Source organism: Cupressus sempervirens, chromosome 4 (genome assembly GCF_028749045.1).
Source record: "Cupressus sempervirens isolate cs-2001-9-10 chromosome 4, ASM2874904v1, whole genome shotgun sequence".
In the NCBI taxonomy this organism is placed as follows: Eukaryota; Viridiplantae; Streptophyta; class Pinopsida; order Cupressales; family Cupressaceae; genus Cupressus; species Cupressus sempervirens.
Window position 1 is genome coordinate 281,969,120 of NC_143121.1, and position 24,236 is coordinate 281,993,355.

At 32.2% G+C, this 24,236-nt stretch overlaps 1 pseudogene; it reads right to left on the bottom strand.

Moving 5' to 3' along the window:
* Positions 1-326: 326 nt before the first annotated feature.
* LOC149561096 (uncharacterized) overlaps positions 327-24,236 on the bottom strand; it is a 29,668-nt pseudogene continuing 5,758 nt past the window's right edge.

The window sequence follows — 24,236 nt, forward strand, 5'->3', positions numbered from 1 at the left end:
GTGTCCTTTGATTATTAAGTATTCATTCCATTATTTGTTTGACAAACAAGACATATCTAGTTCAACAAATAACAGAATGGATGCTTTACAATCAGAGGACACCTTTGAGAAGAAAAATTCTCCTGCTCCAACTTTAGCTTTATAGAGATTTAAAAGGTTACAAATTAAATAGCTTGTATAAGAAAAAATTGTTTGATACAACATGGAACAAATGGACATTTATGCATACAACACCATCAATTATGTGACTGATGCAGTTGAATTTTATGGGGTCAAAGCCACCGATTAATATAAGGTTTCTAATATCCATGAGGTTGACATTGTGGTTATAAGGGCTGTGGAGAGGGCACTTCTTCATTGTCCACTTCATCACGGATTAACTTGTACCATAGACTGATTGTCTTCATCTTTTTTGTGAGCTGTTATCCCCCATGTGAGTCAAAAAATTCAACTGTCAAAAAATAAAATGATCTTCATCTTTATTGTGGGCTCCTATCCCCAATGTGAGTCTTCATCTTTGTTATGGGCATGAACTAGTATTTCAAAACTGTTAGAACTTTTGAATGTACATTAAACAACATAAAGTATTAAATACTAAAGAGAGTAAGCATAAAGATGCATACATTAATTTATTCACATAAAAACCTTATGGGTAAAAAACCACAACATACAAGAGCTTTTTATTAACCAAAATGAAAAATGGGCACCAACCAAAATGTGGAACTTAATACCACTTTTTAGAACATTCTCAGCATTTTAGATAGTACCCCTTTTTTATTAGTAATAATAGAAAAATGAATTTTGCATTGCAAATATCATCTTCAATGACAACATCTCAATTGCAATGAAATGCACAAAATCTAATAATATCTATCACACAACTCATTCATTTCTCCTTTGATGTATATTTTCATCTCCCAATGTACAATAAACTTCTTATCTCTGTATATTTGCTCTTACTACATCATATGCTTGATGTGACTCATTCACATGAATAAAACATCAACTATATTCTCCAAGAGCTAGATATATAGAAGACTTGTACCCAAATGGATACTTACTTAGTACACACATGATAAGAAGAATCATAGTTAGCCAAATCTTGAGCTCCTCACACATGCTCAAAGAACTGATACAACTCTCTTTATAAAATAATGACACATTTACCCTTGACTAAATAGTGCATGGCCCATGCTATAAAAAATAAAGAGTAATATTTCCAAAATTTGTAGTAGTGTATATTCTCACCAATACAAATGTTTTTTCCTTCATTAAACTTTATCACATTCCATTCTAAAAAGAAGAAATATTCAAAATAGATGCCCAGACAAGGTCAATGTTGTCTCAAATACATCCTTTATAAATGACACTCCATTTTTTAATATAAAGAATTCTCATACACACCAAACAGTAAGTTCTAACTGCCAAGAATAAAGACAAATCAAATTGTTACCAATAAGTAAATGATTTTACTTCAAAAAAAAATGATTATTAAATAATCTATTTTGAATCCATTAAAGAGTATAATATATATGATAGAATTTTGAAACACCCAGCATTAGGAAGATAGTCCTTTATGAAAATCAATTTGAATAAAGATGGATCCCACAATATTTATTATATCAATAGTGACATGGCAATAGTGCATAAAACATCTCAAGGTAAAATCGAAGATGCAAATCAGTACAAGCATACGATTGACTTACCTTAGACAAGCTTCACCCTTAGAGCAATTCAATAGCACATGAACCAAAAATATAGAAGCTATGGAGTAATTCAATAACACTTGAACTAGAAATACAGAAGCTATGTGATGAGAAATTAATATTAAATGGTGTAAGCAAACTTGGCAACTATGCACAACAAGTAATATGAAAGGTAAACTCAACAACTACGCATGACAAGTTATATGAAAGGTAAATATGCACGACAATCAAGGAATCAATAGTCTACAATTGGATGGATTGAGCATAATGATAAAAGTGGCCAGCCAACTTGTCAAGATGATATACATAATGAATACGATAATAATGACAATATTGTGTAAGGAGCAAAAAAAATTGATAGTTGCAATTTTTTTATAAAAAATAAAAATAGTTCATATATTAAGGAAAGCATCCATGATTTCCACTAAAGGAAATATAATTAGTTGAACAAATTAGCAAGTTTGATTAAGTTACATGAAGAAGTGTGATTTGTTGCATGAGACAAAATTGTTTTATGTGACTTCTACCATCATGCCTCCTCAAAACATATTAAAGAAGACTAAATTACTTCTCAAAGGACATCAATCACATTTATTCATATTTGCACACCATAATCAAGCCCTTAAGGAACCTTATTGTGGCGAAGAAGGGTCGTATTAATCCACAATTATCAAGATAAAGAAATGCATGTGCATCTAGACTCAAACAAAGATAGCATCACAACAAGATCATCACATAAACAAGATGGAAAATAACCAAAGATGGTGATAATCATATTTGAAGAATCATATTTTTCTCTTCAAAGTAACCAAATGTTCATACTTAATCTCATACCTAAATTATCAGAGTGCTTATGATTAAAATTCTTAAGGGTTTATTGTTCAAGATTCAATGATATCATGAACATTAGACAAAAAATCTTGTTATCTCATCAAAGAAAACATGTCATACTTCTTCAATCCTTGTATGAATACTTACACGTAAACTATATACTTCATCATTTACATAATACTTTGAGATCTAAAAGATTATAAAGGCATGATCACACACTATGATTTATATGATTTAATAGGAAACTTTTAAGGAAAAAGAAAACCAAATATATATTCTTGTAAAGCATACTCACTTCTAATGATTCTCTAGATGTGCCAGAAATATCTATGCTTAATTGTTTTTCTCTAGTGCTAGGAAAGGGGATGGGTGTCAAAGGTGGCAAAGGAGCTTCCTCAAGGAGTTGTATAGTTTTTGAGACTTCTATAATCTTTGGTAGTTGCAAAAATTGACCCTTTGGATGACTAGGTGGTATAGACAGACTACAAGTTGCAAAGACCAAGAGGAGGTGGAGGCAATGGAGATGCAGGCTTTGGGATTGTTGATCCAAGCTTTTGTACGATTGAATTCTCTTGACTCTTCTTACATAGAAAAGGTGGTAAATGAGTTATATTAGATATATTAGAATACTTTAAGGGATTTTCTGAATCAATAGGTAGCCTGGGAAGCTCATATAGTGTGGTTTTGTGGGGTGGAGATAGATTAGGAGGTGAGACATTGGGAGATAATTTTGATGGACCACCATGACGAGATATTGAGGAATGAAGAATAGGGCCAGATTTGAGTGAAGACTCTATACATTTAGATGTCAATGGGCCACTGCTAGGTATACATGACTGATTAGACCACAACTTTCCTATCAATGGACTTGAAACAACATGTCACTTGTTTCTCTTAGAACTAAAACCATCTAGAATGTCAAACCTTACCATAGGTATCCTTTCAACTAAACCTGGCACAGGCAATGTGTTTGCTTGAATGCTTGTATTTGGTTCTTTTGGAAATGGTTGACCTCTTGATATGGCATGTCAACTCAATATGTGAGTAGTACAAAGGTTTTCAACTAATTCAACAAGATTCAACTCATTCTTTTATGATCATGTATATTGATTATTAGATTGTGATAATGGAGATGTATGCCACAAAGATGCAATAGTCTTAGTTCCACCCACTATCCTTGATCCCATTGCAAATTTACTTCCTCTACCAGTTGTATTCCCACTTCCACCACCAATTGGAACTAGCAGAGCATAAGTGTGAAAATTTCTCTGTGTTAATGTGCTTGTATCTTGTATCTTATCAACATTGTCAAACTTCCTATGCATGGATGGTGCTAAGGGTGCTGATTTACTGCCAACCATTGGATGCCTAGTAGTTCTAAGTCTATACTCAACCTCTTCAGGTCTTGCCTATGCACACACAAATATTCATGTTATAGATCACTAAAAAATTTCAATCATCTTAAATTTGTTGCTTACTCTAAAAAACAAAAAATAACAAGGATTCAATAATAGTAGTGTAGATAATAAAGAACAAATTAAGATGCTCATGTAAAATTGGAATTGAACTAAAATTTATAGTAGACCCCTTTTTCAAAATCTGATTATTTCATACATGTATTCAAAATCTAATTATTTATACTATGAAAATTGGAATTGAATTTAGTGTAGTAAATTCAACTATAAATTAGGAGATGGGGATACTAGTACCTTTTCTAACATGTAATCAAGTATTTGATGCAAGTAACACTGAGACCAAAAATACAACTACAAATCTCAGAGAATAAAACAAATCTCCATATTCCAAGCACTACAAAATTGTTACTAACAAGAGGAAAACATCTAATTGCTTAATTAAAATATCATGAGTTCAATTATAAAATGCTATAGGAATATTCTCCCCCAACATTGTTTGATATTTCAGAGAGCGGGCTTAATTCCTTCCTATATGAATTGATTCCAAACACACTCAATAGGTTTCCACTAACCTGAGTCAATAAATGACAAAAAATGATATTTTGGAATTATCACATGTCTTCGATCATATACCTAGGACCAAAGAATATAAGTTATAGATTATAATTAATACACTTGACACCATCAAATATAATTTTAGTCAAAGATATGACAAAACCAATACCAAAAATAGTGAATAAATACTGCCTATTCACATTCTTTTCAATCTTTGAAGTATGTAACCAATTTATTAAAATCAATATAGTCATGTTTTACAAAATTTGTATAAAAATCAATGCCCAATTCTATGGCATGATAAACCCTCTTGAGTTAGCTATTATAGTTCTTACCATTTTTCTTCACCCACAAATTTGAATTGATTTCCAAACAAAGTTTGATTTTTCTTTAAACCAAATTCAAACTGATAGCAAGTAGACTTCAATGCATATACATAGGTCAGCAATATCTGCCATTTTTATTTTAAATGAAATTAAAAACCTTTCCAAAATAAGTATAGAAACTTTAATTTGCTATCCCTTATATCCTTAAGCAAAATCTATTCTCATGCAAATGATTCACATGTATGAAATAATCAGATTTTGAAATTTAGAATTGAATTCATTATGAAAATTTATAGTAGACCCTTTTTTAATGTTAAAAAAAGGAGAAATGAAATGTACCTCCATGGAATTATTAGAACTGGTGGTAGATTCATCATATTCTAGATAGAATTCAAAACTCACTTCTCCATCATCTTCCTCTAGCTCATTAAATTGATATTCAATATGCTGATAGAATTTGATGCATAAAAGAAAGCTTGCAATTATTCATGAGTACATGTAATCTACCACATTTTAATTTCCTATCTATCCATCTTTTTTGAGGTTCATTCTTGCACTTACAAGCAGAAAATATGAAGCAAAGGTATACTGAAGTTTTTTAGTTTAGGAATAGAATTAGGGCATCTTAAATTCTCTTGTATATTATATTTTCAATAAATTTGTTAAGTTCAACTGTGAACCTTAATTAGATTTTAGCCAATAGAATATCATGTCATGATGTATAATGGCACAACATACAATTTGAAGTGTGCTACGACTTTGTTTTATTCTAAAAATCCTTTCAGATAAAAGAAAAATATTCTATAATAAACCCTCTTGGGTAGAAATAAAATGTTTTAAGAACCAATACCTTGACTTTGCATAGTATGTTTACTATTATCTACACACACTATATTTAACATGAAAGATAACAAAATCATAGCTTTTCCCAAACTACAAATACTACATCATTCTTTAATTTTACCTACCTTGCCTTTTGCCAATCCCCATTTTGAACATTGTTAACTTAATTCCACTAGCATATCATGTGAATGGAATGCTACTATACATAGAGATATTTTGTGAAGTGATGTGTAGGTGTTATCCTACAAGATGAAAGAGGTGTTATGTAGGGAAAGGTACTACTTTTGAACACTATCTAAAGATTCTAAACTCAATAATGATTGTATATTTTTAACTCCCACCACTATAAAACTAAAAGAGATGATTGAATTACTATTAAATTTTACCCAATAAGGTCCAATCCTTAATATGAAATTACCTCTACCTTTGTTGGTATAAGGTACTCTATCATTGACTCAAGTAGCTGAGATGCAACAATAACTAGCTTGTTTAGTTATTGACATAGTTGGGCAATTTTTTGTTGGAAAAATAGAACCTATTCCAAAGGAATCTACATGCCAAGATCTCCTCTTACTACCATAACACCATCAGATGATCAAATTATATCTTCAAGATTCTTTAGAGAGTAGACAATTTCAATTTTAGCAATGACACCAATATCACTATAGAGAATAAGGATCCAGAAAAAACTCATGTGAAACTACATATTTAATTGTGTGTGGATTAAATGTAAGAGATATACATATTGAACTACCATCAAAAGCTACAGTGCATGTGTCAATAAAAGCATAACAAAACCATACTAATAAACAAGTATTGTTGTTTTCTTGAGAATTAGCAAGGTCCATTTAGAAATATTTTCTTTACTTGTCACAAGATTAGGTAGCAATATAGCTTTTCAAATTTCTAATTACATCTACTAACTTCATAAAAGATATCACAATGAAATCAATACCCTCAAAAATCCCAAAATCTATGTCAAGCCAATCCTATAGGATGAAATGAACATTAGGGTATGTAAGAACTTAATCTCAAAAAACAAAATGTGACATCTAAGTGAATGAAAAATGACCTTCGAAGATATTGTAGGAAGCATGGCATTCCTTTTCATGAACCACTTTTCCCTACCTCCAAAATGTTAGACTTGCACGTGATAGTGACAATCTAGGATCTGTACATTGGAATTTCATGCCGAGATCTTCTTTTCCTATTACTTGAAACCTCACCATGCCACCATCTATAACTAGCTCATCCCCAACTTTGCAATCTGATAAGTCATCAAACCATAGGTCATTTGAAGATTTTAAAAGAGCAAAAGGCAAAATTGTAAATATCTAGATTACATAGATGTAACATAAGAAAAGTACTTTATAGAATATTAATAAGCTTACTTTTAAGTAAGAAACATGAATTCCATACCATATTTAACTGTTTAAGTTAATAATTACTTATGGTACTTCTAAATGCATCTTCCAATATGAAACGTGCATTCTAGAAAGTACTTCTCATATTTTAATTTAGAATCAAAAGTTGTTCCTTAAGGCCTCATTTTGCAAGTCATGCATTAAGAAAACAGGATGAAAACCATGTGACATAATTTCCTAGAATTCCACTTACCAACTAAAATCTATGAGAAGAAGAAATGCTAACCTTCTGCAAAACCCTCATAATTGACATGGATTTTCTTGGGTGGAAGAGGTCCATTGAAAGACCATACACTAAAAGTCCAAACATCACCATCCTGGACAAATCAAAATCATTTTGAAGGAGTAGGAAATAAATTATACAAGAAAAGAAAACTATGAAGCAACTTCCAATGTCATGAAATGGTGAATGACCCATGATAGTGGTTGGAAACATATAGAGGTCCTATAGTAAGTTATAAATTTTGAAGATTCAAAGTGGGAAGAAAGAAGAGGATGGTATTAGTTTAAGTAATGTAAAAACTAATTCAAACATACAAGCTTTGAGTTATATTATAATGAATATTGGATTTGGCTACAAGTGCGTACAGACATACACAATCACTTTTTTCTTAAAAATTGATGAGATGGGATTTTAAGCTTGGCTATATCTAGGTGAGGCACAAGTTGGGAACCTCATCCTTAGCATGAATGCATAGTATCATCATGAATAGTCTAGATCCATGAGCATAATAACCTAATAGGGGTGAAAAACACACAAACGAGCTAGTGTAGAAAGGGTCTCGAGCACAGTCTAAAATACTAAGTTACTTGGCGTGAATGCCAACAACATTAACATGAATGTTCAAAATCATGAGTACATTGGATTAGAAGGGAACAAAGCCCTTGATCATAATAACCCAATAGGTGTTTGAACCTTGGTGGCAACAACAACATTGCCATGTTTCAAGTTTTTAACCATGACACTATGCCACGAACAACCACACATATATAATATTGAATATATATAAAGTTAAACATAATTTACACAAATGTAAAAAAATAAATGTAGAAGACAATTGATAATTGACAATTCAATGGAAACCATCAAACTTAAACATAAATTTAAATGGTTTATCATTTTTTAGTGCAACTACACATGGAAAATCAATACAAGTCATCATATTGCTTTTCTTCAAGAGCATTAATTTCATTATCTTTTTTATTACAACTGCAAGTAGCCCTAGGGTTGCACTAGCTACAATATGCAAGTATTGCATATTTCATACCCTTAATCAAGAATGAGGGAAGATGTGTGCTAGGACTTTTATTTTTTAATTTTTGACTATTTTCCTTAAATATGTAGTTTTTTTGTTCATTCCATGTGGGATGTAGGGGATGGACCTAATTTTGTTTGATGTAGGTTTTCCTTTGACTTTTTTAGGGTCTTGTCGTGGCATTGTGGGTATGCCTTGGTATAGTTGCATATACTCAGGAAAAATCCACTATCAAGGACTAGACCAAGACTTGGATCCACATCCACTAGGGTTTCAGCCATTTCTAGCAAAGTGTTTTAACAAGGAGTTTGCATTCTTTCTTTTTTTTTGAGGGTTTAGAAAATTCCTTGGACTTATCAATACCTTTATTAGATTGGGGTTGATATTTGGTCTAGTTTTGGCCAAATTTCTTGTAGAACCTTGTACCAAAATGTTTGATTTTGTTCTCTATTTTGAGGGTTTAGTATATTTAGTTGCCTTATCAATATCTCTATTTGAAATGTATTATCCTTCAATTTTAGATATTAATTAATCTCTTTTTTTAAGTTTTTCTTTTGTATATGACTTAGTGGCATCTCTTATTTGGCAGATTTTTGGCACTATTCTAGGTTTTATGCTTCATGTGGAGATGCTTAAGTCACTTTGAGGATTTTGAAGTGACATATTTTCTGTCATATTGAACATGGGTTTTCATATTGACATAGAACTATAAGAAACTAATATTACACATTAACCACAATGTAGAATACTATACAAATTGAATGTATAGATATAGATTCTTATTATTATTCATGTTATCTTCCTAGCAGTGAGGACTACATAACTTGTAGAAAGGGCCTTTGCCACCAAAATATAAATATATAAATATAATAAGCACCTAAGAGGATGTAGACATGCTAGGAAGATATGCATACAAACACCAAAAATACACATTGGTTCATTGTCTTTTCCAGTTTCAAGAAGCAAAGAATTTGAATGTGAAACAAAAGTGGGGGATTTGACAAATTTTCCAAAAAGAAACATGAGAAAAAATAAGGCCACAACTAAAAATGATTAAAGTAACTAATCTAAAAAAAGAAAGGATAAGAAGTATTTATGTTATCAGATGTGTTCACCTATAGCTCAACTCAAAGAAAGAAGCATTCTAACTCTTTATTTTAGTTTTAAAAAATTTTCTTCTTATAGTAATTCCCCAAGACAATTGTGGAGGTATGTGTGTTGGTGGTGTGTGTATTTAACATATTACAACTAAAGAAAGAAAGTTCTAAAGTTCATACATCTCAATACAACAACAATTAATTGTGGTTAGAACTTTGATGTGACAAGACGTGAACAAATTAAACAGTTGAAAATAAGATCATACTTAGTAGTGGATATGGCATCTACAAACCATACAAAATTTTGCCAGTTCAAAATTATATTGGTGTTTTGCTGGTCCCCTTAAACCAACAAGCACAAATTTCCTAGTTGTGGTATCATAGTAAGCATACAATCATGCTCACCTTGATGGATTATCTTCACAAACCATCAACTTCTTATGGACAACATCATTTTAAACCTGATCTCCCAATATAATGCAATCCATTGGTCAATAGAAATTATACACTTTATTATGATTTGATTTCACTTATTCAATGGTAAAGAGGGAAAATATGAATGTACATACATATACCCTACATGGTCATATTATTTAGGCAGTGTCTCAGTTTGAAGTAATCTTGAAATTAGATAATTAGCTCCAACTCATTTCATCAATTCACTTGTTTTTTACTCTTAATAGCTAATCAATTATTACATGGACTTAACAATTCCAAAATACAATAATATTATGTGAATTCTTGTAAGAGTAACAACCACCTAGACATATGACCATGTTACTAACTTATTGAGAAAATACAACAATGATAGAATAATACAAAAGAATTTTCCCAAAAATAAAGGACAAAGTTTTGTACCTAACAATTGATACTTTTCACTGTATGATACACTTTATTAAGATTTGATTTCACTTATTCAATGGTAAAGAGGGAAAATATGAATGTACATACATATACCCTACATTGTCATACTATTTAGGCAATGTCTTAGTTTGAAGTAATGTTGAAATTAGATAATTAGCGCCAACTCATTTCATCAATTCACTTATTTTTTAATTCTTAAAAGCTAATTGGTTATTTCATGGACTTAACAATTCCCAAATACAATAACTGAATGTGAATTCTTGTAAGAGTAACAACCACCTACACATATGACCATGTTACTAGCTTATTGAGAAAATACAACAATGACATAATAATACAAAAGGATTTTCCCTAAAATAAAGGAGAAAGTTTTGTACCTAACAATTGATACTTGTCACTGTATGGCAGTATGATAATTTTCTTCTGCTATTGAAACCCTACTAGAAAATTATACTAATCCAAATTTTCCATATAAGTTTGTGTACATAGCCCCATAGAACAACCACATCTACCAGCTCTGCTAGGTTGTTTGCTATATTTCATCTGCTTGTACATAATATTGCAACCTTTAGCATTAGGAAACTAGTTTTCCTTTCATGGGGTACTTGTAGATGTTATATTGTAGACTTTGCCTCAAATTTTTTAATTCACAATTTCAACCTTAAAAAAGGCACCTTAGACAATTCCACGTGCTATTCCAACATGTGAACATGACACCTTAGACAATGCCACCTGCTACTCTAACATGTTAAACTGCTTTTCTCTATGGACCTCTAGGTGGTCAACTAGCCAATTGCTGGCCCTTCCTAAAAATAGGACCCCTTCCTAAAATGTAGAAATTTCCATCTGAAAGTCCAAAAATAGTTCATAGAGCCCTTGCAAAGCTCCATAACCCTCTCAATGAGTCTACTAACCATATTATGGAAACATATATAGGGTAGGTGAACTATATGATAGGATGCATCAAAGAGATTGCATCTCATAGAATGCAATTATTATAGGATATGCTCAAAATAGATTTTGCAAATATGCTCTCCAAACCTTTGAATTAATGAGGCAGTCTAGAAAACATTCTAACATAATAAGATTTCCTTTTGTTTTATGTGCATGTAGCCATACAAGACTAGTGGGCGAGGGCTAGACATACTACAATTGTATAAGTAAACCTTTATTGCATAAAACTTACTATTGATATTTATGTCTTCTTGGTTGACCTTCTTGCTTGTACTGGCTATCTAGAGGACACCCTAAACTTTATTATTAAGATACTAATCAAACCTGTAGTGGTTATGTGGATGAGTTTTCTTGGTGCCTGTAGATCACATATGAATGCAGGCTTAGGAGTGTTCATAATGATGATGATTCTTGATTTGGATTTGAAGAATGCTACAACCTATGTTATTATCTCAAACTTCTATGTAGAAGTGAGTAGATGGGATGACTTTCAAATAGTAAGGAGACTAATGGGAGATAGAGGAATAAAAATGATCCTTGGATGTAGTTGGATTAAATTTCACAACATGGTACATGTTTTTTGTGTAGGAGATAAATCACATCCATAAACACAAGAGATCTATGCAAAGTTGGATAAATTGGCTTGTGAGAGAAAGGCAACGGGGTATTCCCTAGATCCAAGACATTTACTTAATGATGTGGAAGAAAAGAAAAAAAAATCATTTGTTGGCTACCATAGTAAAATGTTGGCAATTGCATTTGGTTTGTTAAACACACCTCATGGAACAACTATTCGAGTTTTTAAGAATCTTTGAGTGTGTACAAATTGCCACATTACAAAAGAATTTATCTCCAAGATAGTTGGAAGAGAAATTATTGTGAGAGATGTTAACTATTTCCATCATTTTAAATAGGGACAATGTTCTTGCAGAGATTATTGGTAATGGTAATTTAAATAATTTGAAAAACAAGATTTCACTAATACACTCCATGTTAGACATGCCATAATAATGAAGTGATGATGTTTTGTTTTCAATTTATAGAATATTATATTTTCCATTCATTGTTTTTTTTTGTAATTTTTTGCAAGCTAGACCCCAATGTACTTGGCATAGTGCAGATTTGTGGTCATATACAATATTGGGCTATTTATCAAATTCCTGTTCTACAACTAAAATTTTTCATTAAATTTTTCATCAAATTCCTATTCTACAAATTCCAACACAAAACCTACCAAGGATTACCTGGTTTGTCTACCAATTCGGTAAAATATTAAATTATAGTTGTAAAATGATTGTGTTGGCTACATGCCAATGCAATTTTGCATCAAAATAGTGACTCTTCATTGATTTGAAGCTTGAGGCAATTTCCAATTGCATTTTAGTATACATGTTCCAAGGCATTATATGTTGACAATCATGAGTGAGCTTAAGTGTAAACTCCCTTGTATCTCAAAATACAGACAACTATTCCTTTTATTCTATATTGAAGCCTTTGATATCATGAACAACTTGGATAATAGAAAAATCACCAAAAAAAAAAGCTCAATTCAATAATAACCGATTTGTTCTTATTCTTGGCACTAGATCTTGTACTTCGCAGACATACTCGTATTACTCTAAAATGTATTATTGCATATTAGAATATAAACTAACAACTGGTGCATAATGTGTCCTTGGTTATAGCCAACAATAAAGCAAGAAAACAAAAACATAAAGAATTGAAGCCCGAGAGATAATTTTACATGGCAAAAACATTAAATGGGGGGTTAATTTACATTTTTAAAAAAATTATATGGGAGGTTAAAACCACTTAAATAGTGACATGTAAAGTTAATGCCCAATGATGGTTTTGAATTAAAGTTAGTAGTTACTACAATCCATAGTATTTTGCATAGTTGTTTCTGGATACGATTGTGTTCTTTTTTTTTACATTAATGTTTGGGATCACACTATGTGACCCATCATCAAGATGAAAGAGTAGAAGGAGAAAGTGTGATCTGAAACACTGATGCAAAAAAAGAATACACAATCATTTCTAGAAATAACTATGCACAATAGTTTTACATTACAAAGCATTAAGTTAATGGTAGAAGCCATTTACACGGAAACATACAAATCAAAGTCCAAGGGATAGTTTTGCATTACAAAAGCATTAAGTTCAAGGCTGAAGCAATTTAAACTGAAACATAAAAATCAAATGACAAGGATAATTTTACACTAAAAAACATTAAGTTTGAGGTTAAAGAAATTTATAAAAAGGATGAGAAATGGACAAAAGAGTTAACCTAAAAATTGGTTTCATTGTATACCTGATCAGTAGGATGGTTCTACGAAATTCAAAAAATGGTGTTACTATTATAACTATCAGAATGAAATAAAGATTTTACTAATGCAATAGAATCTACCATTTAGATCTTACCAGATACCTACTTAGGTTCTAGAGTCACACACATTCATATTTGAATGCTAAAATGAAAATGCAATCAACACTTCATGCCATCACTACAACTCTGAGAATTGTCACTCTTTAGAAAGAGCAGCATTCAATAATAATAAGACCTTAAATATGGGGTGTGTACAAACTCTACAGTACTAGTAGTGATTAAGAATCCAAAATGAACCCAACAATCAAAATGAACCTACAAAACAAACCAAGTACTAGCCACAATCAAAATGAACCTACAAAATAAACCCTAAAATGAATCCAGTATTAGTCGCAATAAAAAGGAACCTGCAAATTGAACCAAGTATTAGCCGCAACCACTGCAAAATGAGCCCTAAATTTGCCCACAAATTTCCATCATAGCTAGTAGGAATAGAATTATCTAGAATTTCCATTCTTACCAATGGAAGAATGAATTTAGTTGCAAATTTCCATTCTTCTTCATTCCCTGTGAATTTCCATTCTTCTTGTAGGATATGATAAGTCTTACAAGCCTGATATTTTAGGCCCAACGCATATGCATTAATAACATTCTAAAAGCCTAGCTTTTCTATTTTGACCAATCCCATTATGACCCAAGTTGGTCAAAATTTTCACCAACTTGGGAAAACTTAGGATATTTTCAACTTGGGAAAACTTGGGAAAACTTGGGAAAACTTGGGAAAAATTAGGACATTTTATTTTTGACCAACATGGGAATGAAAGAAGAAGAAGAAGGATTCATAGCTTTGGTCAAAAAATTTGGTAGAAAAAGAAGTGCAAATATACTAGTGTTGTATCTTTTTTCCCCCTTTCCATTTGGAAGAAATTTCCTTTATATAACACTAACTATTGATTTTGATGATAATGCTTACAATAGAAAACTAAAATGGTTCAATTTCCATTATCAAGAAAAGTAATGACTTAGATTCCTTCTGGCTCCACTTTCACATTTTCTTAATCTTCTTCTTCCACATTCACATACATCAAGTTGAAGAGGTCCAATATGAAATCCGAACCTCTTTCCTCTTCTACCTCGTATAGGATGAAAAATGAAACATAGTCTCTTTTCCCCTCTACCTCAAAAATATCACTTTCATATTAAGTGTTTGGCTCTTACATCCTAGGAAATAATGAACATTTTAGAAATAATGCTAAATTTATCCATATTCACTTTTGTGAGGAGTGGCTCAACATTTTCTTGGTCTCTTCATTATTATATGCTTGCGAGAGGGGAATTCCCATCTTGGCACAAGAGATATTGCAATTGGAATAACTTGCAAGATGGTAGTAAGAGAACAAGGTGCTCATGAAATGAATATGTACTTTATTTATAATGGCTCCAACTATCTTATCAATAAGGGTTGTACATGAGAAAATTAAAATGTTGTACTCTTCCACCCATGATAAGGACTTATTTTTCATCAATAATTTCAAAAAAAAGTCTCATTTGAGAGATTATGCAAGGATTTCCTCATTTAGTGAAAAGGTATCATCATAATGATCACAAAAAATCATTGCCAAGCAAGTAAATACTTCTTGAAGCTTCAAAGAATTAATCAAAAGTTATAAATTTGTGGAGGCAAGAAATTGGATGATAATTTCACTAGGTTGCAAGGGAAAATATACATTGAAAGTATAATCATGGCTTATAGGATCTATGAAACTTGTAATGAGGTGACATCATGGGTTAGGACTTTGGGGAAGATAGTGATTGAGTGACGTTAGACCTACCAAAATGAGAAGTTTCAAAATAGAGTGGTGTATGCACCAAGGTTAATAAGTTAGTAAGAACAATGTTCCCTTAACTGTTTGTATAGATCTTACTAAGAAAATAAAATATGAGATAAATGCTAGAGAATAAGCACAATGTTCCCTCAACTGTTCCTATAGATCCTATTTAGAAAACCAAATATGAGCTAAATACTAGAGAAGGTTTTTTTATTTTGTGTGGTCTAACCAAAGATGTATAACTTGTGAAGGTCATTAATAGAAAATATTCCCATGATATATGGGAGAAACTTGAAACTATTTACCAAGAAGATGTCAAGGTTAAATAGTCAAAACTTTTAACTCTCAAAACATAGTTTTGATTCTTTAAAAATGAAAGAGGATAAAACTATTATAAATTATTTTCTTAAAGACAATGAAGCTATAAATGCATGTAGAGGTTATTGAGAAAATTTTGAAGAGTATAATGTTGTAACAAAAGTTGTTAGAACTTTATGGTCTAAATTAGAAACCAAAATATCTGCTTTAGAATAAAATAATTTATTTTTTCTAAAATGAATTTGAACAAAATACAAGGCATACTTACAAAATATGAAATGATAATTGGTTGTACATATTCTACTCCAAAGAAACTACTTCCAAAGGAGAAGGAAATGAGACATAGATACTAAGTCTAGGAAGATAAATTATCAAATGCATTTGATGTATTATTGTAAAAAAATTAAGAAAGAAATATATGGGAAAATTTCCCTTTACACAGTTTAAGTGTGGAAAATCCAAACTCTTTTCTATTAAATGTCCTTATATTGATCAAAATAAAGAGGAAGATAAATTAGGGAAAAAGCCTAGAAGGAAAATTAAGAATCTGAAAGGAACATTTAGTGAATCTAAAATATAAAGTCTATTTTCAAAAGTATATTGTGAAGATGAGTGAAGATTCACCCTATGAAGGTAAAGAAACTCTTTTTATATCTGAAATTCAATTAGTTGAACATATTAAGTCTATTAGAAAATAAAAGTGTCATCTTGTTCTAAAAATAGTGAAGAATAATCTGATGAAGAGGTAAATCTTGAACAAGAGCTATTGTGTTCTCTTAAAGAAATCAAAAGTCTAAAGAAACTTGTAACTACGCATAAAAGTAAATGTCAAGTAATGCAAATAGAAGTAGAGACAATCAAGTTATTAAAAATTGAAAAAATCTTACTCATTGAGAAAGAACATAGAATACTAAGTCTAGAAAAAAGTATTATCTTGGTACAAAAGGATCTAAAAGGTGTAGTTTGAACAAAAATGAAGTCAAGAAATACATGACTTCAAAAAATAAAAATCAATCTCATATTGACAAAAAAAAAACTTTTGAATATGGCTTCTTCAAAGGGTATTAGTTTTTCTATCATACTTTTGGAGATAAGGTCACCACATGTAGATACCCAACACATAAAACATTTACATTTGGTAAAAAAATAAGCTTAACCTCTCAAAAATAGTAAGTTGTAAAAAATGTTATCTTCAATGTTGTATCAAAATTGAAGCTAACCAAAATAACATTTTTATTTATTCACAAGTCTTCCATGTAGATTTAATCTTAACTAATTTAAATACTATTTATTTTTTCAACAAAACTATTTGTTTCTAGAACTTTGGTTTTGTTTATGTTGTTTGTATTCATCATGACTTAATGTGATTGTTAGTTCTCTTGCTAAATAGGTGTCAAAATCTGTTAGAATACAACATATTTTTAATGAAATTCTCTACACACTTATTTTCTCTATTTTTGCATCTTATATAACATGATAAGGTTTAATCAGTATTTTTCATCCTTAGACTTGTAGAGCAATGGATTCTTAGAATAGAAAATTTTAGAGACCTTTTTAAATATTTATTATCTTTCTAAATGACTATAAATATTTACAATTGATTATAACATCTTATATAAATATATTTTAATCTATTTATTAAAAAGGCAAAAAGTCAATAGACCTTTGTGAAGTTGAATCCTGTTGCTTATTAGATAGGACCTATCAATTGTTAGACAAACTTCTTGTCGCTTGTCAAACATAACCTATACCTCCTGTCACCTACCAAACTTCCTATCACCAACCAAGTATTATACATTTTGTGTCACGGATGGGTTTATTTTATAGCAAATAAATTTTTTCCATAATATTAGTTTCCATGAGATATTTTGGCTATTTTGCTTTAACTAAATTAGTATGGTTTTTGTGATTCAATGGAAGAGAATTCACCTAAAAAACAAGTAGTTGTTTTAACTATGAGCTAAATAGAAGTCATTTCCAAAAAATAGAAAAGTCAAATGTAAGCCACAAAATACTAGCAAAGTGTCATGAAAATAGGAAATAATTTGGAGCCATATTATAATATAAATATAAGCTATGTTAGAGGAAGAGTGTAGTGCCTCTCCCATTTGACTTGTGTAAGTCGTCCTAATGGATGCAACCTTGATGATCTTTTGTTGTGATGTGATCATGATTGTGACCCTGAGTGGTCTACACCATTGAGGTGTTTGGGTTTATTTTTCTTTATCAGTTGCTTTGATTATGCTTTTGACTGATCTTTGAGATTATGATGTGATTTTTGGTTCACTAAGGTTTGTGCCAGTGGTTACTAGGATCGATGTGGTATCATGAGGTTGTTAAGTGATTACCCTGAGATGTGTGCAGAGATTGCACTATGTTCTTTTACCATGCTACACTGGACTAGGTTCCTATAGCAGCGGTTAGTCATGTTTATGACTGCGTTTGCTTATGAGTTTTAAATGCCTTTTTAATGCAGAGTAATCAATCATTATTAAATGCTTAAGTAATTAGAGTGGATTGTTCTTCTGGGATTATTTGGTTATGTTCTGTGGACATTTACCTTGTCTCATTTTTGATTAGAGAGATATTTGTTACTCATGTTATGTTTATATTTGAGAGGACCTGAGGGTCAGATGTTACTCTTTGATTTCAGTATCATAGATATTAGACTACTATGTTGTTCAGTTAATCATAGTGCATGATGATGCCATTTTGAGATGACAGTGTGTTTTATGATAATATCTGGTTATCTGGTATTTGGACATACCTCTAATTATGTTATGTGATGGATTTAATGCTATGGTTATTTACTTCATTCCTACATTGTTATGCTTTATGCGAACGTGAGTGATGTAAATAGATTATTTTAATATAATTAATTAAATGGCTAAATTAGGTGATTTAATACATTTATTGCTTCGGCTATGTTATTATATGCAATTGTACTTGATTGTGTTATTTAGTGTGCAGGATTTATATCCCTGGCAGTGGCACTTGGAGTTACTGATTCAGCCATTCATATTTTACCAATGTCGCCTTTGTATGGTCGACATATCCTTAATTAAATTTTTTAATTTAAAACTTTCAGTGATTATTAAATCTAAACTCATTTGCATTATGTGATTAGACCAGTAAGCGTGTATGTGCATTTAGAGTTTCGCTTTGTCGCGAAAGTTGTTTAAGGTGGTTTTTGGGTTTTTGGGTTTTCAGGCTTTTTATTTGATTTATTTTAATTTCTAGCAACTTTGCCATAGATGAATTCCTATTTATAGGGATAGCCTATTTTCGTTTGGGTCGATTCAGGGTTTAACTAAGCTGGCTGGTTATTTGCCCTAATCGATTATTCACTCGAAAAGTGAATAAGTATCCAAAGAGGAATTTAATTCCTCACTTCTCACTTTCAAATTGGAAAGTTGGAGAGTAAAAACCCAAAATCCTCTTCATGAGGATTTACTGTTTTGTTCGTTGTGGGAGCTACGGGCATGGGATCGTCGCAAGGTTGAGCTCATTGGATCCAGCTTGGGGAAACCTTGGATTGTCGCAATTTTTAGCTACTTCTATAGGATATTTATTTTATGGTTCAGATTCTCATTTTTCCCTTTTTGGTTGTGAGGTAGGGCTTTCCTATTTTATTGTTTCTGCTCTATTTCTGCTTCTGTTTTTGGTAGCCATTTGTTTGGAGGCTGAGAACTAGTGTTCCCCTCTATTTTTGTATGCTAGTTCTACCCAGTTGGGCGGGTATGAACATTTTCCTATTTTTTGGGATGAGGGTTTGGAATTTTACACCGTTATGCTGGCCGTTTTTGCATATGGTGTCCATTTTCAATTATTTTTGGATTTTTGGGGTTTTTGAACCCAAAGGACAAATGGGTTTTAATTTTGGAATTTTTCCAAAATTTGGGATTTTCACCTCGTTTTGCATGCCGCCCTGTTTTCTCAGGTTTTTTTGGCACATTGTGGTTCGTGGACCTTGATGATCCATTTGGATATTAGTCAGACCATTTTTGCACTTTTATGTTGCATTGGGATGCATGTTGCATCCATACTCCTGACGTTGTGTTCGATTGAGTGATTTTATACTTGTGGTTTCTTTTGGACCTTAGCTTTTGTTCATGAACACTAGGATTTGTGTAGAATCCATCCTCTCGGATTGAGGCCGGTTGAGTGAGTTCATGATGTTTGGTCTTGTTACATCATTTGGATTTGTGTAGAATCCATACTCTCAAATCGAGGCCAATTAAGTGATTTCATGATGTATGATTTTATTGGCTTTGGGATTCGTGTAGAATTCGTCCTTCCCATGTTGCTTTCAGTTGGGTGTTTTTTTTGCTTTGTGTTCTCATTCCTGTCCTTGTGTTATGATCTTCGTGATGGTGGTGCGCCACACACGAGTACGTGCGCGTACATTTTTTGGGTGACTTGCGAGGCCTGATCTACCATGAATTTTCCAAAAGTTATGATCATTGGGGTTGGGATGGGAGTATGCATGCCCGAGGGCACTTGTTGTAGGATGAGCATGGGTAGGGTAGGGTAGCATCTGGAGGGGGCTTCTGTCTCGCAGCTTGACATTCATGGTGCCAGAGGTTGACGGAGAATAAGAAGTTTTAAGAAAGTGATAATTAAATAAAATGTGTGATTGTTAATAAAACTTAAGATAAGTAAAATGTGTGAGCACCCGATTAAGTTCGAGGACACAATGTGTGAGCACTTGATTAAGTTCGAGGACACAATGTGTGAGCACCCATTTAAGTTTAAGGACACACGACCTGAGCTTGGGTTTTTTTATGCCAAGTGACTCTCCAGGATGTTAGCCCCTACATAGTAGCCTATTGAGTGTTTGACCAAGACCTTTACTCCTTGCATTGTCCTAAGTTCTTGGTTGCAGCCATCATACTGTCTGGTGTGAGTGTTAGCTATGGATGTTGTGCTTTATATGTGTTTGTGGTTGGATCGTTATCTCCATCAGCATGGCGGGTGTGGACCTATGGGTGTCACGTGGTTGGGAGGCGTAGCTACCTTCACCACTGCTAGGGATCGGTGTACAGAGATGATCTTTGTCCTAGTGCGACCGTTGCTGGATGTCTTCACTTGGTACTTCGGGTTCCGGAGTATGCTTTCTTATGATTTATGCTTTCATTGGGATGCTTGTATATCATGTTTAGATGATGTTATTTTATTTGGCACATTCCCTTATTATGATGTTTAGCATACGATTAGATGATGTGATTTTCTTTAGTAGTATATTTGTTGCTTACTACTGTTTAGCATGTGATAGGTGATGTTATCTACTGTAGGATTATCTTATACTTTTCTACTAACATGTTAGATTTCCTTATGCTATTGTTATGCATGTTTTAGTAGTGACGTCCCTATTACGACAGTACTGATGATCTGGTCGGTGGCTTGGGATGTTACGTGTGGGGGATGGCTAGGATCCACGATGGTCTTATGATGCTATTGACGGTTGGGAGGAACCGCGTACTTAGTTTGGTTGTTTTGTTCCTAAGATGTATTTTTGTTCATTATGATGTTGCTTTTGTTCTCTGCGATGTTTATTTCAGTGTGTTCTTTGCTGCTGTAGTTTAGATGGTTTGGTGTTCTTCATTCTGTGTTGTTCTTGCACTCGAATGTTCATTCCTCGAGCCTTTTTGGATCTGGTACTCCCTGGTGTGGAGCTTCTTTTGTCAAATTTTCCTCATTTTTGAGTTCTGGAAGTGTTTTTACATTCTATGGGTGACATTTGTTCAGCATTGTGTGACACTGATAAACTATCGCATGCCCATAGAAAGAATGTCGTATGATACTATAAAGTGTCGCACGCATTATTGGAGAAGTGTCGTACGACACTGGAAGAGTGTCGCACGGCTTTATGAGAAATTTTGTGCGATACTTTTTCAGTATCACATGCCTTCTTGAGAAGTGTCACATGCAGTAAGGGAGAATTGTCACCCTCCCTTAGTGAGAAGTGTCACATGCCTTTTGGTTAAAACCTATGCATGCCAACAGTGGACAGTTTTTTTAGTGTTCTAATCATTTTGAGAGTTGATTTGGATACCCTTTTGGGTGTTCTTCAAGCCTATGTTGTTGCATTTTGAATTTAGGAGGTTTCTTTTGAAATTCAATTTTTGGGTTTTTGTTATAGTCCTTCGGGGTTTAAAATATATCGTTTAAGTATAAGTTCTTATACTTAAGATATATTTTAATATATGTGACAAATCATTTGAGATAGGTTTCAGACCTCTCGGAGATAAGTTATGGATTCTAGGAAATTTCAGGGCTTCAGAAATCTAGACTTAGCCAATTTTCAGGGCTTTAGGATTTCAGGCTTAGCCAAATTTTGGGATTCTGCATTTTACCCCAACTTGGTGTTTTGTTGATGAGTGCTTGTTTCTTGTACCCTCATCATGTGCATTGTCATTGTCAGCTTTGTTTGTGTGTGTCAGTTTGGTAGTGGCGTTTGGAGATTCGTTGGTTGTAGGGATTGTGATGAAGTCTTCCGTTGCGATCGTTGTGATCCCTGTATGATGTTGTCATGTGCATTCATACTTGTAAAAAAAAAATTCTTGGCTTGTATTTCATCCTTGTTTCCAAGGATCTCCGAGCGGGGCATTACAAAGTGAGGGAGATATTTTTTTTATTACTTCTTGATTAATTGAAATTAGCATTTTCATGATTGATCCTGTGTAGAAAAGTTTTCATTTAGTTAATTGCGCAAGCCAAGACCAAGTGCCCACTCCTTGGGAAGCTTGGTGATAATTCTTTTATGCATTTTCTTTTTCTTTGATTTTATTTTTTAAGATAGATTTAATTAATAGTTGTGTTATTTTAATTAGTTTGATTCTATTAGTTATAATTTATTATACTAGTTGTGTGCTTTTGATAATTTTTATTGTATTTTGGTTGTAGTTTATTTTAATAAGTTGTGCAGTTTTAAGTAGTTTTATTTTATTTTGATAAGGTATTTCTAAATTTATATTTTCATAGTTGTCTAATTTTAATTAGTTTAATATTATTTCAATAAGCTGGATCTAGTTTACTTTAATAGTTTTGAGATCCAAATCTTATTAGATTAATGTTTTTTTCGTATTACAAATTTGGTGAGATTTTTTATTTTCTTTTAATAAATTGTTTGTTTTGTTTGATGTCTGTATATTTCAAGTTGCTAGGAAGTGATAGTTTCTATCTCTCGAGTTTATCTTTGGAATTATTTTCTTTGTTGTAGGTTTCCTTTTAAGTGATCTAGCTACACTCATCCCCACTTGGAATGCTATCTTCATCCCTTGAGAAAACAATCACTATATCTTTCATCAATTTCTGACCTTGGATTGACAGTTAGATGCATGCTAAACTAGCTCATTTATTATCATTATTTGAACCACACTTTATTCCTATAATATCATCATTTTTAATAACTACATATACATGACTTGTATTTAATGTACAAGGGTATGTTAATACCAAAAATAATGGAGAGTTCTCTTTTAAAGAAGTATTAATTGACAAATTACTTGGCTAAACTAAGTTAGATATCTAGTCCCAATATGTTAATACTTCAATTTGGTTCAATTGTAGTGTTATAGGAATTTCATATGAATCAAGAGGTTGCAAAGGGCTACAAGAACAATTTTCAACCCAGTGTCTTGATTCACATTTATCCCATACAAAATACACACCTGTGGCAAAAAACACTTGAGTTGTCTAGTATAAATTGCTAATGAAAATGTATTTTAACTTCTAAAATAATGTATTTCACTTGATCCTTTAAGGGTACAATAATCCTATAAGTTTTCAATGTCATCTTCATGTATCAACCAAAAATATCTAGAAACTAAAGACTTGCCTACATAACCTAGTCCCATAGTAGAGCTACACAATTGCACTATTGATTTTGTATCTTCTATCACTTTTTCACTTTCATATTTTGTAATGCCTTGCCCAAAGATCCTTGTAAAAAGGATAAATTATATAAGCCAATATAGTTTTTTTTAAAAACAAGTATCGATGCACAACGCATACAACATACAAGGATCACAAAGATCACAATAGAAGACTAAACAAACATCCAAACACCAATGGATCTCCAAACACCAATACTAACGAAAAATGGCATCCCACAAAAGGAATTAATTGATTTTGAATCCAAAACATTACAAATTCAACATCCAATCCCAAGGGATTCAAGAACATAGTAGAGGGTACTCAAATAGCCTCTCAATTTTTTTTGAACAAAGCAAAAGGTGCCCGCTATCCACTTAGACAAGTTTTCCTAAGACCCAAACAACACTTTCATGCACCACTATAGGATACCTTCTAGTATCATATGATATTCCTTCAGTGGGCGCATGATACTTTCAAGGTCTGGATGACACTTCTCCTAAGGCTATACAATAATTCATAAGTATCATATAATAGTTCCTCAAAGAGAATGCGATACTTTCAAGTATTGCACAATAGTTTTCCTAAGGGCATGTGATTCTTTCTAATATCACATG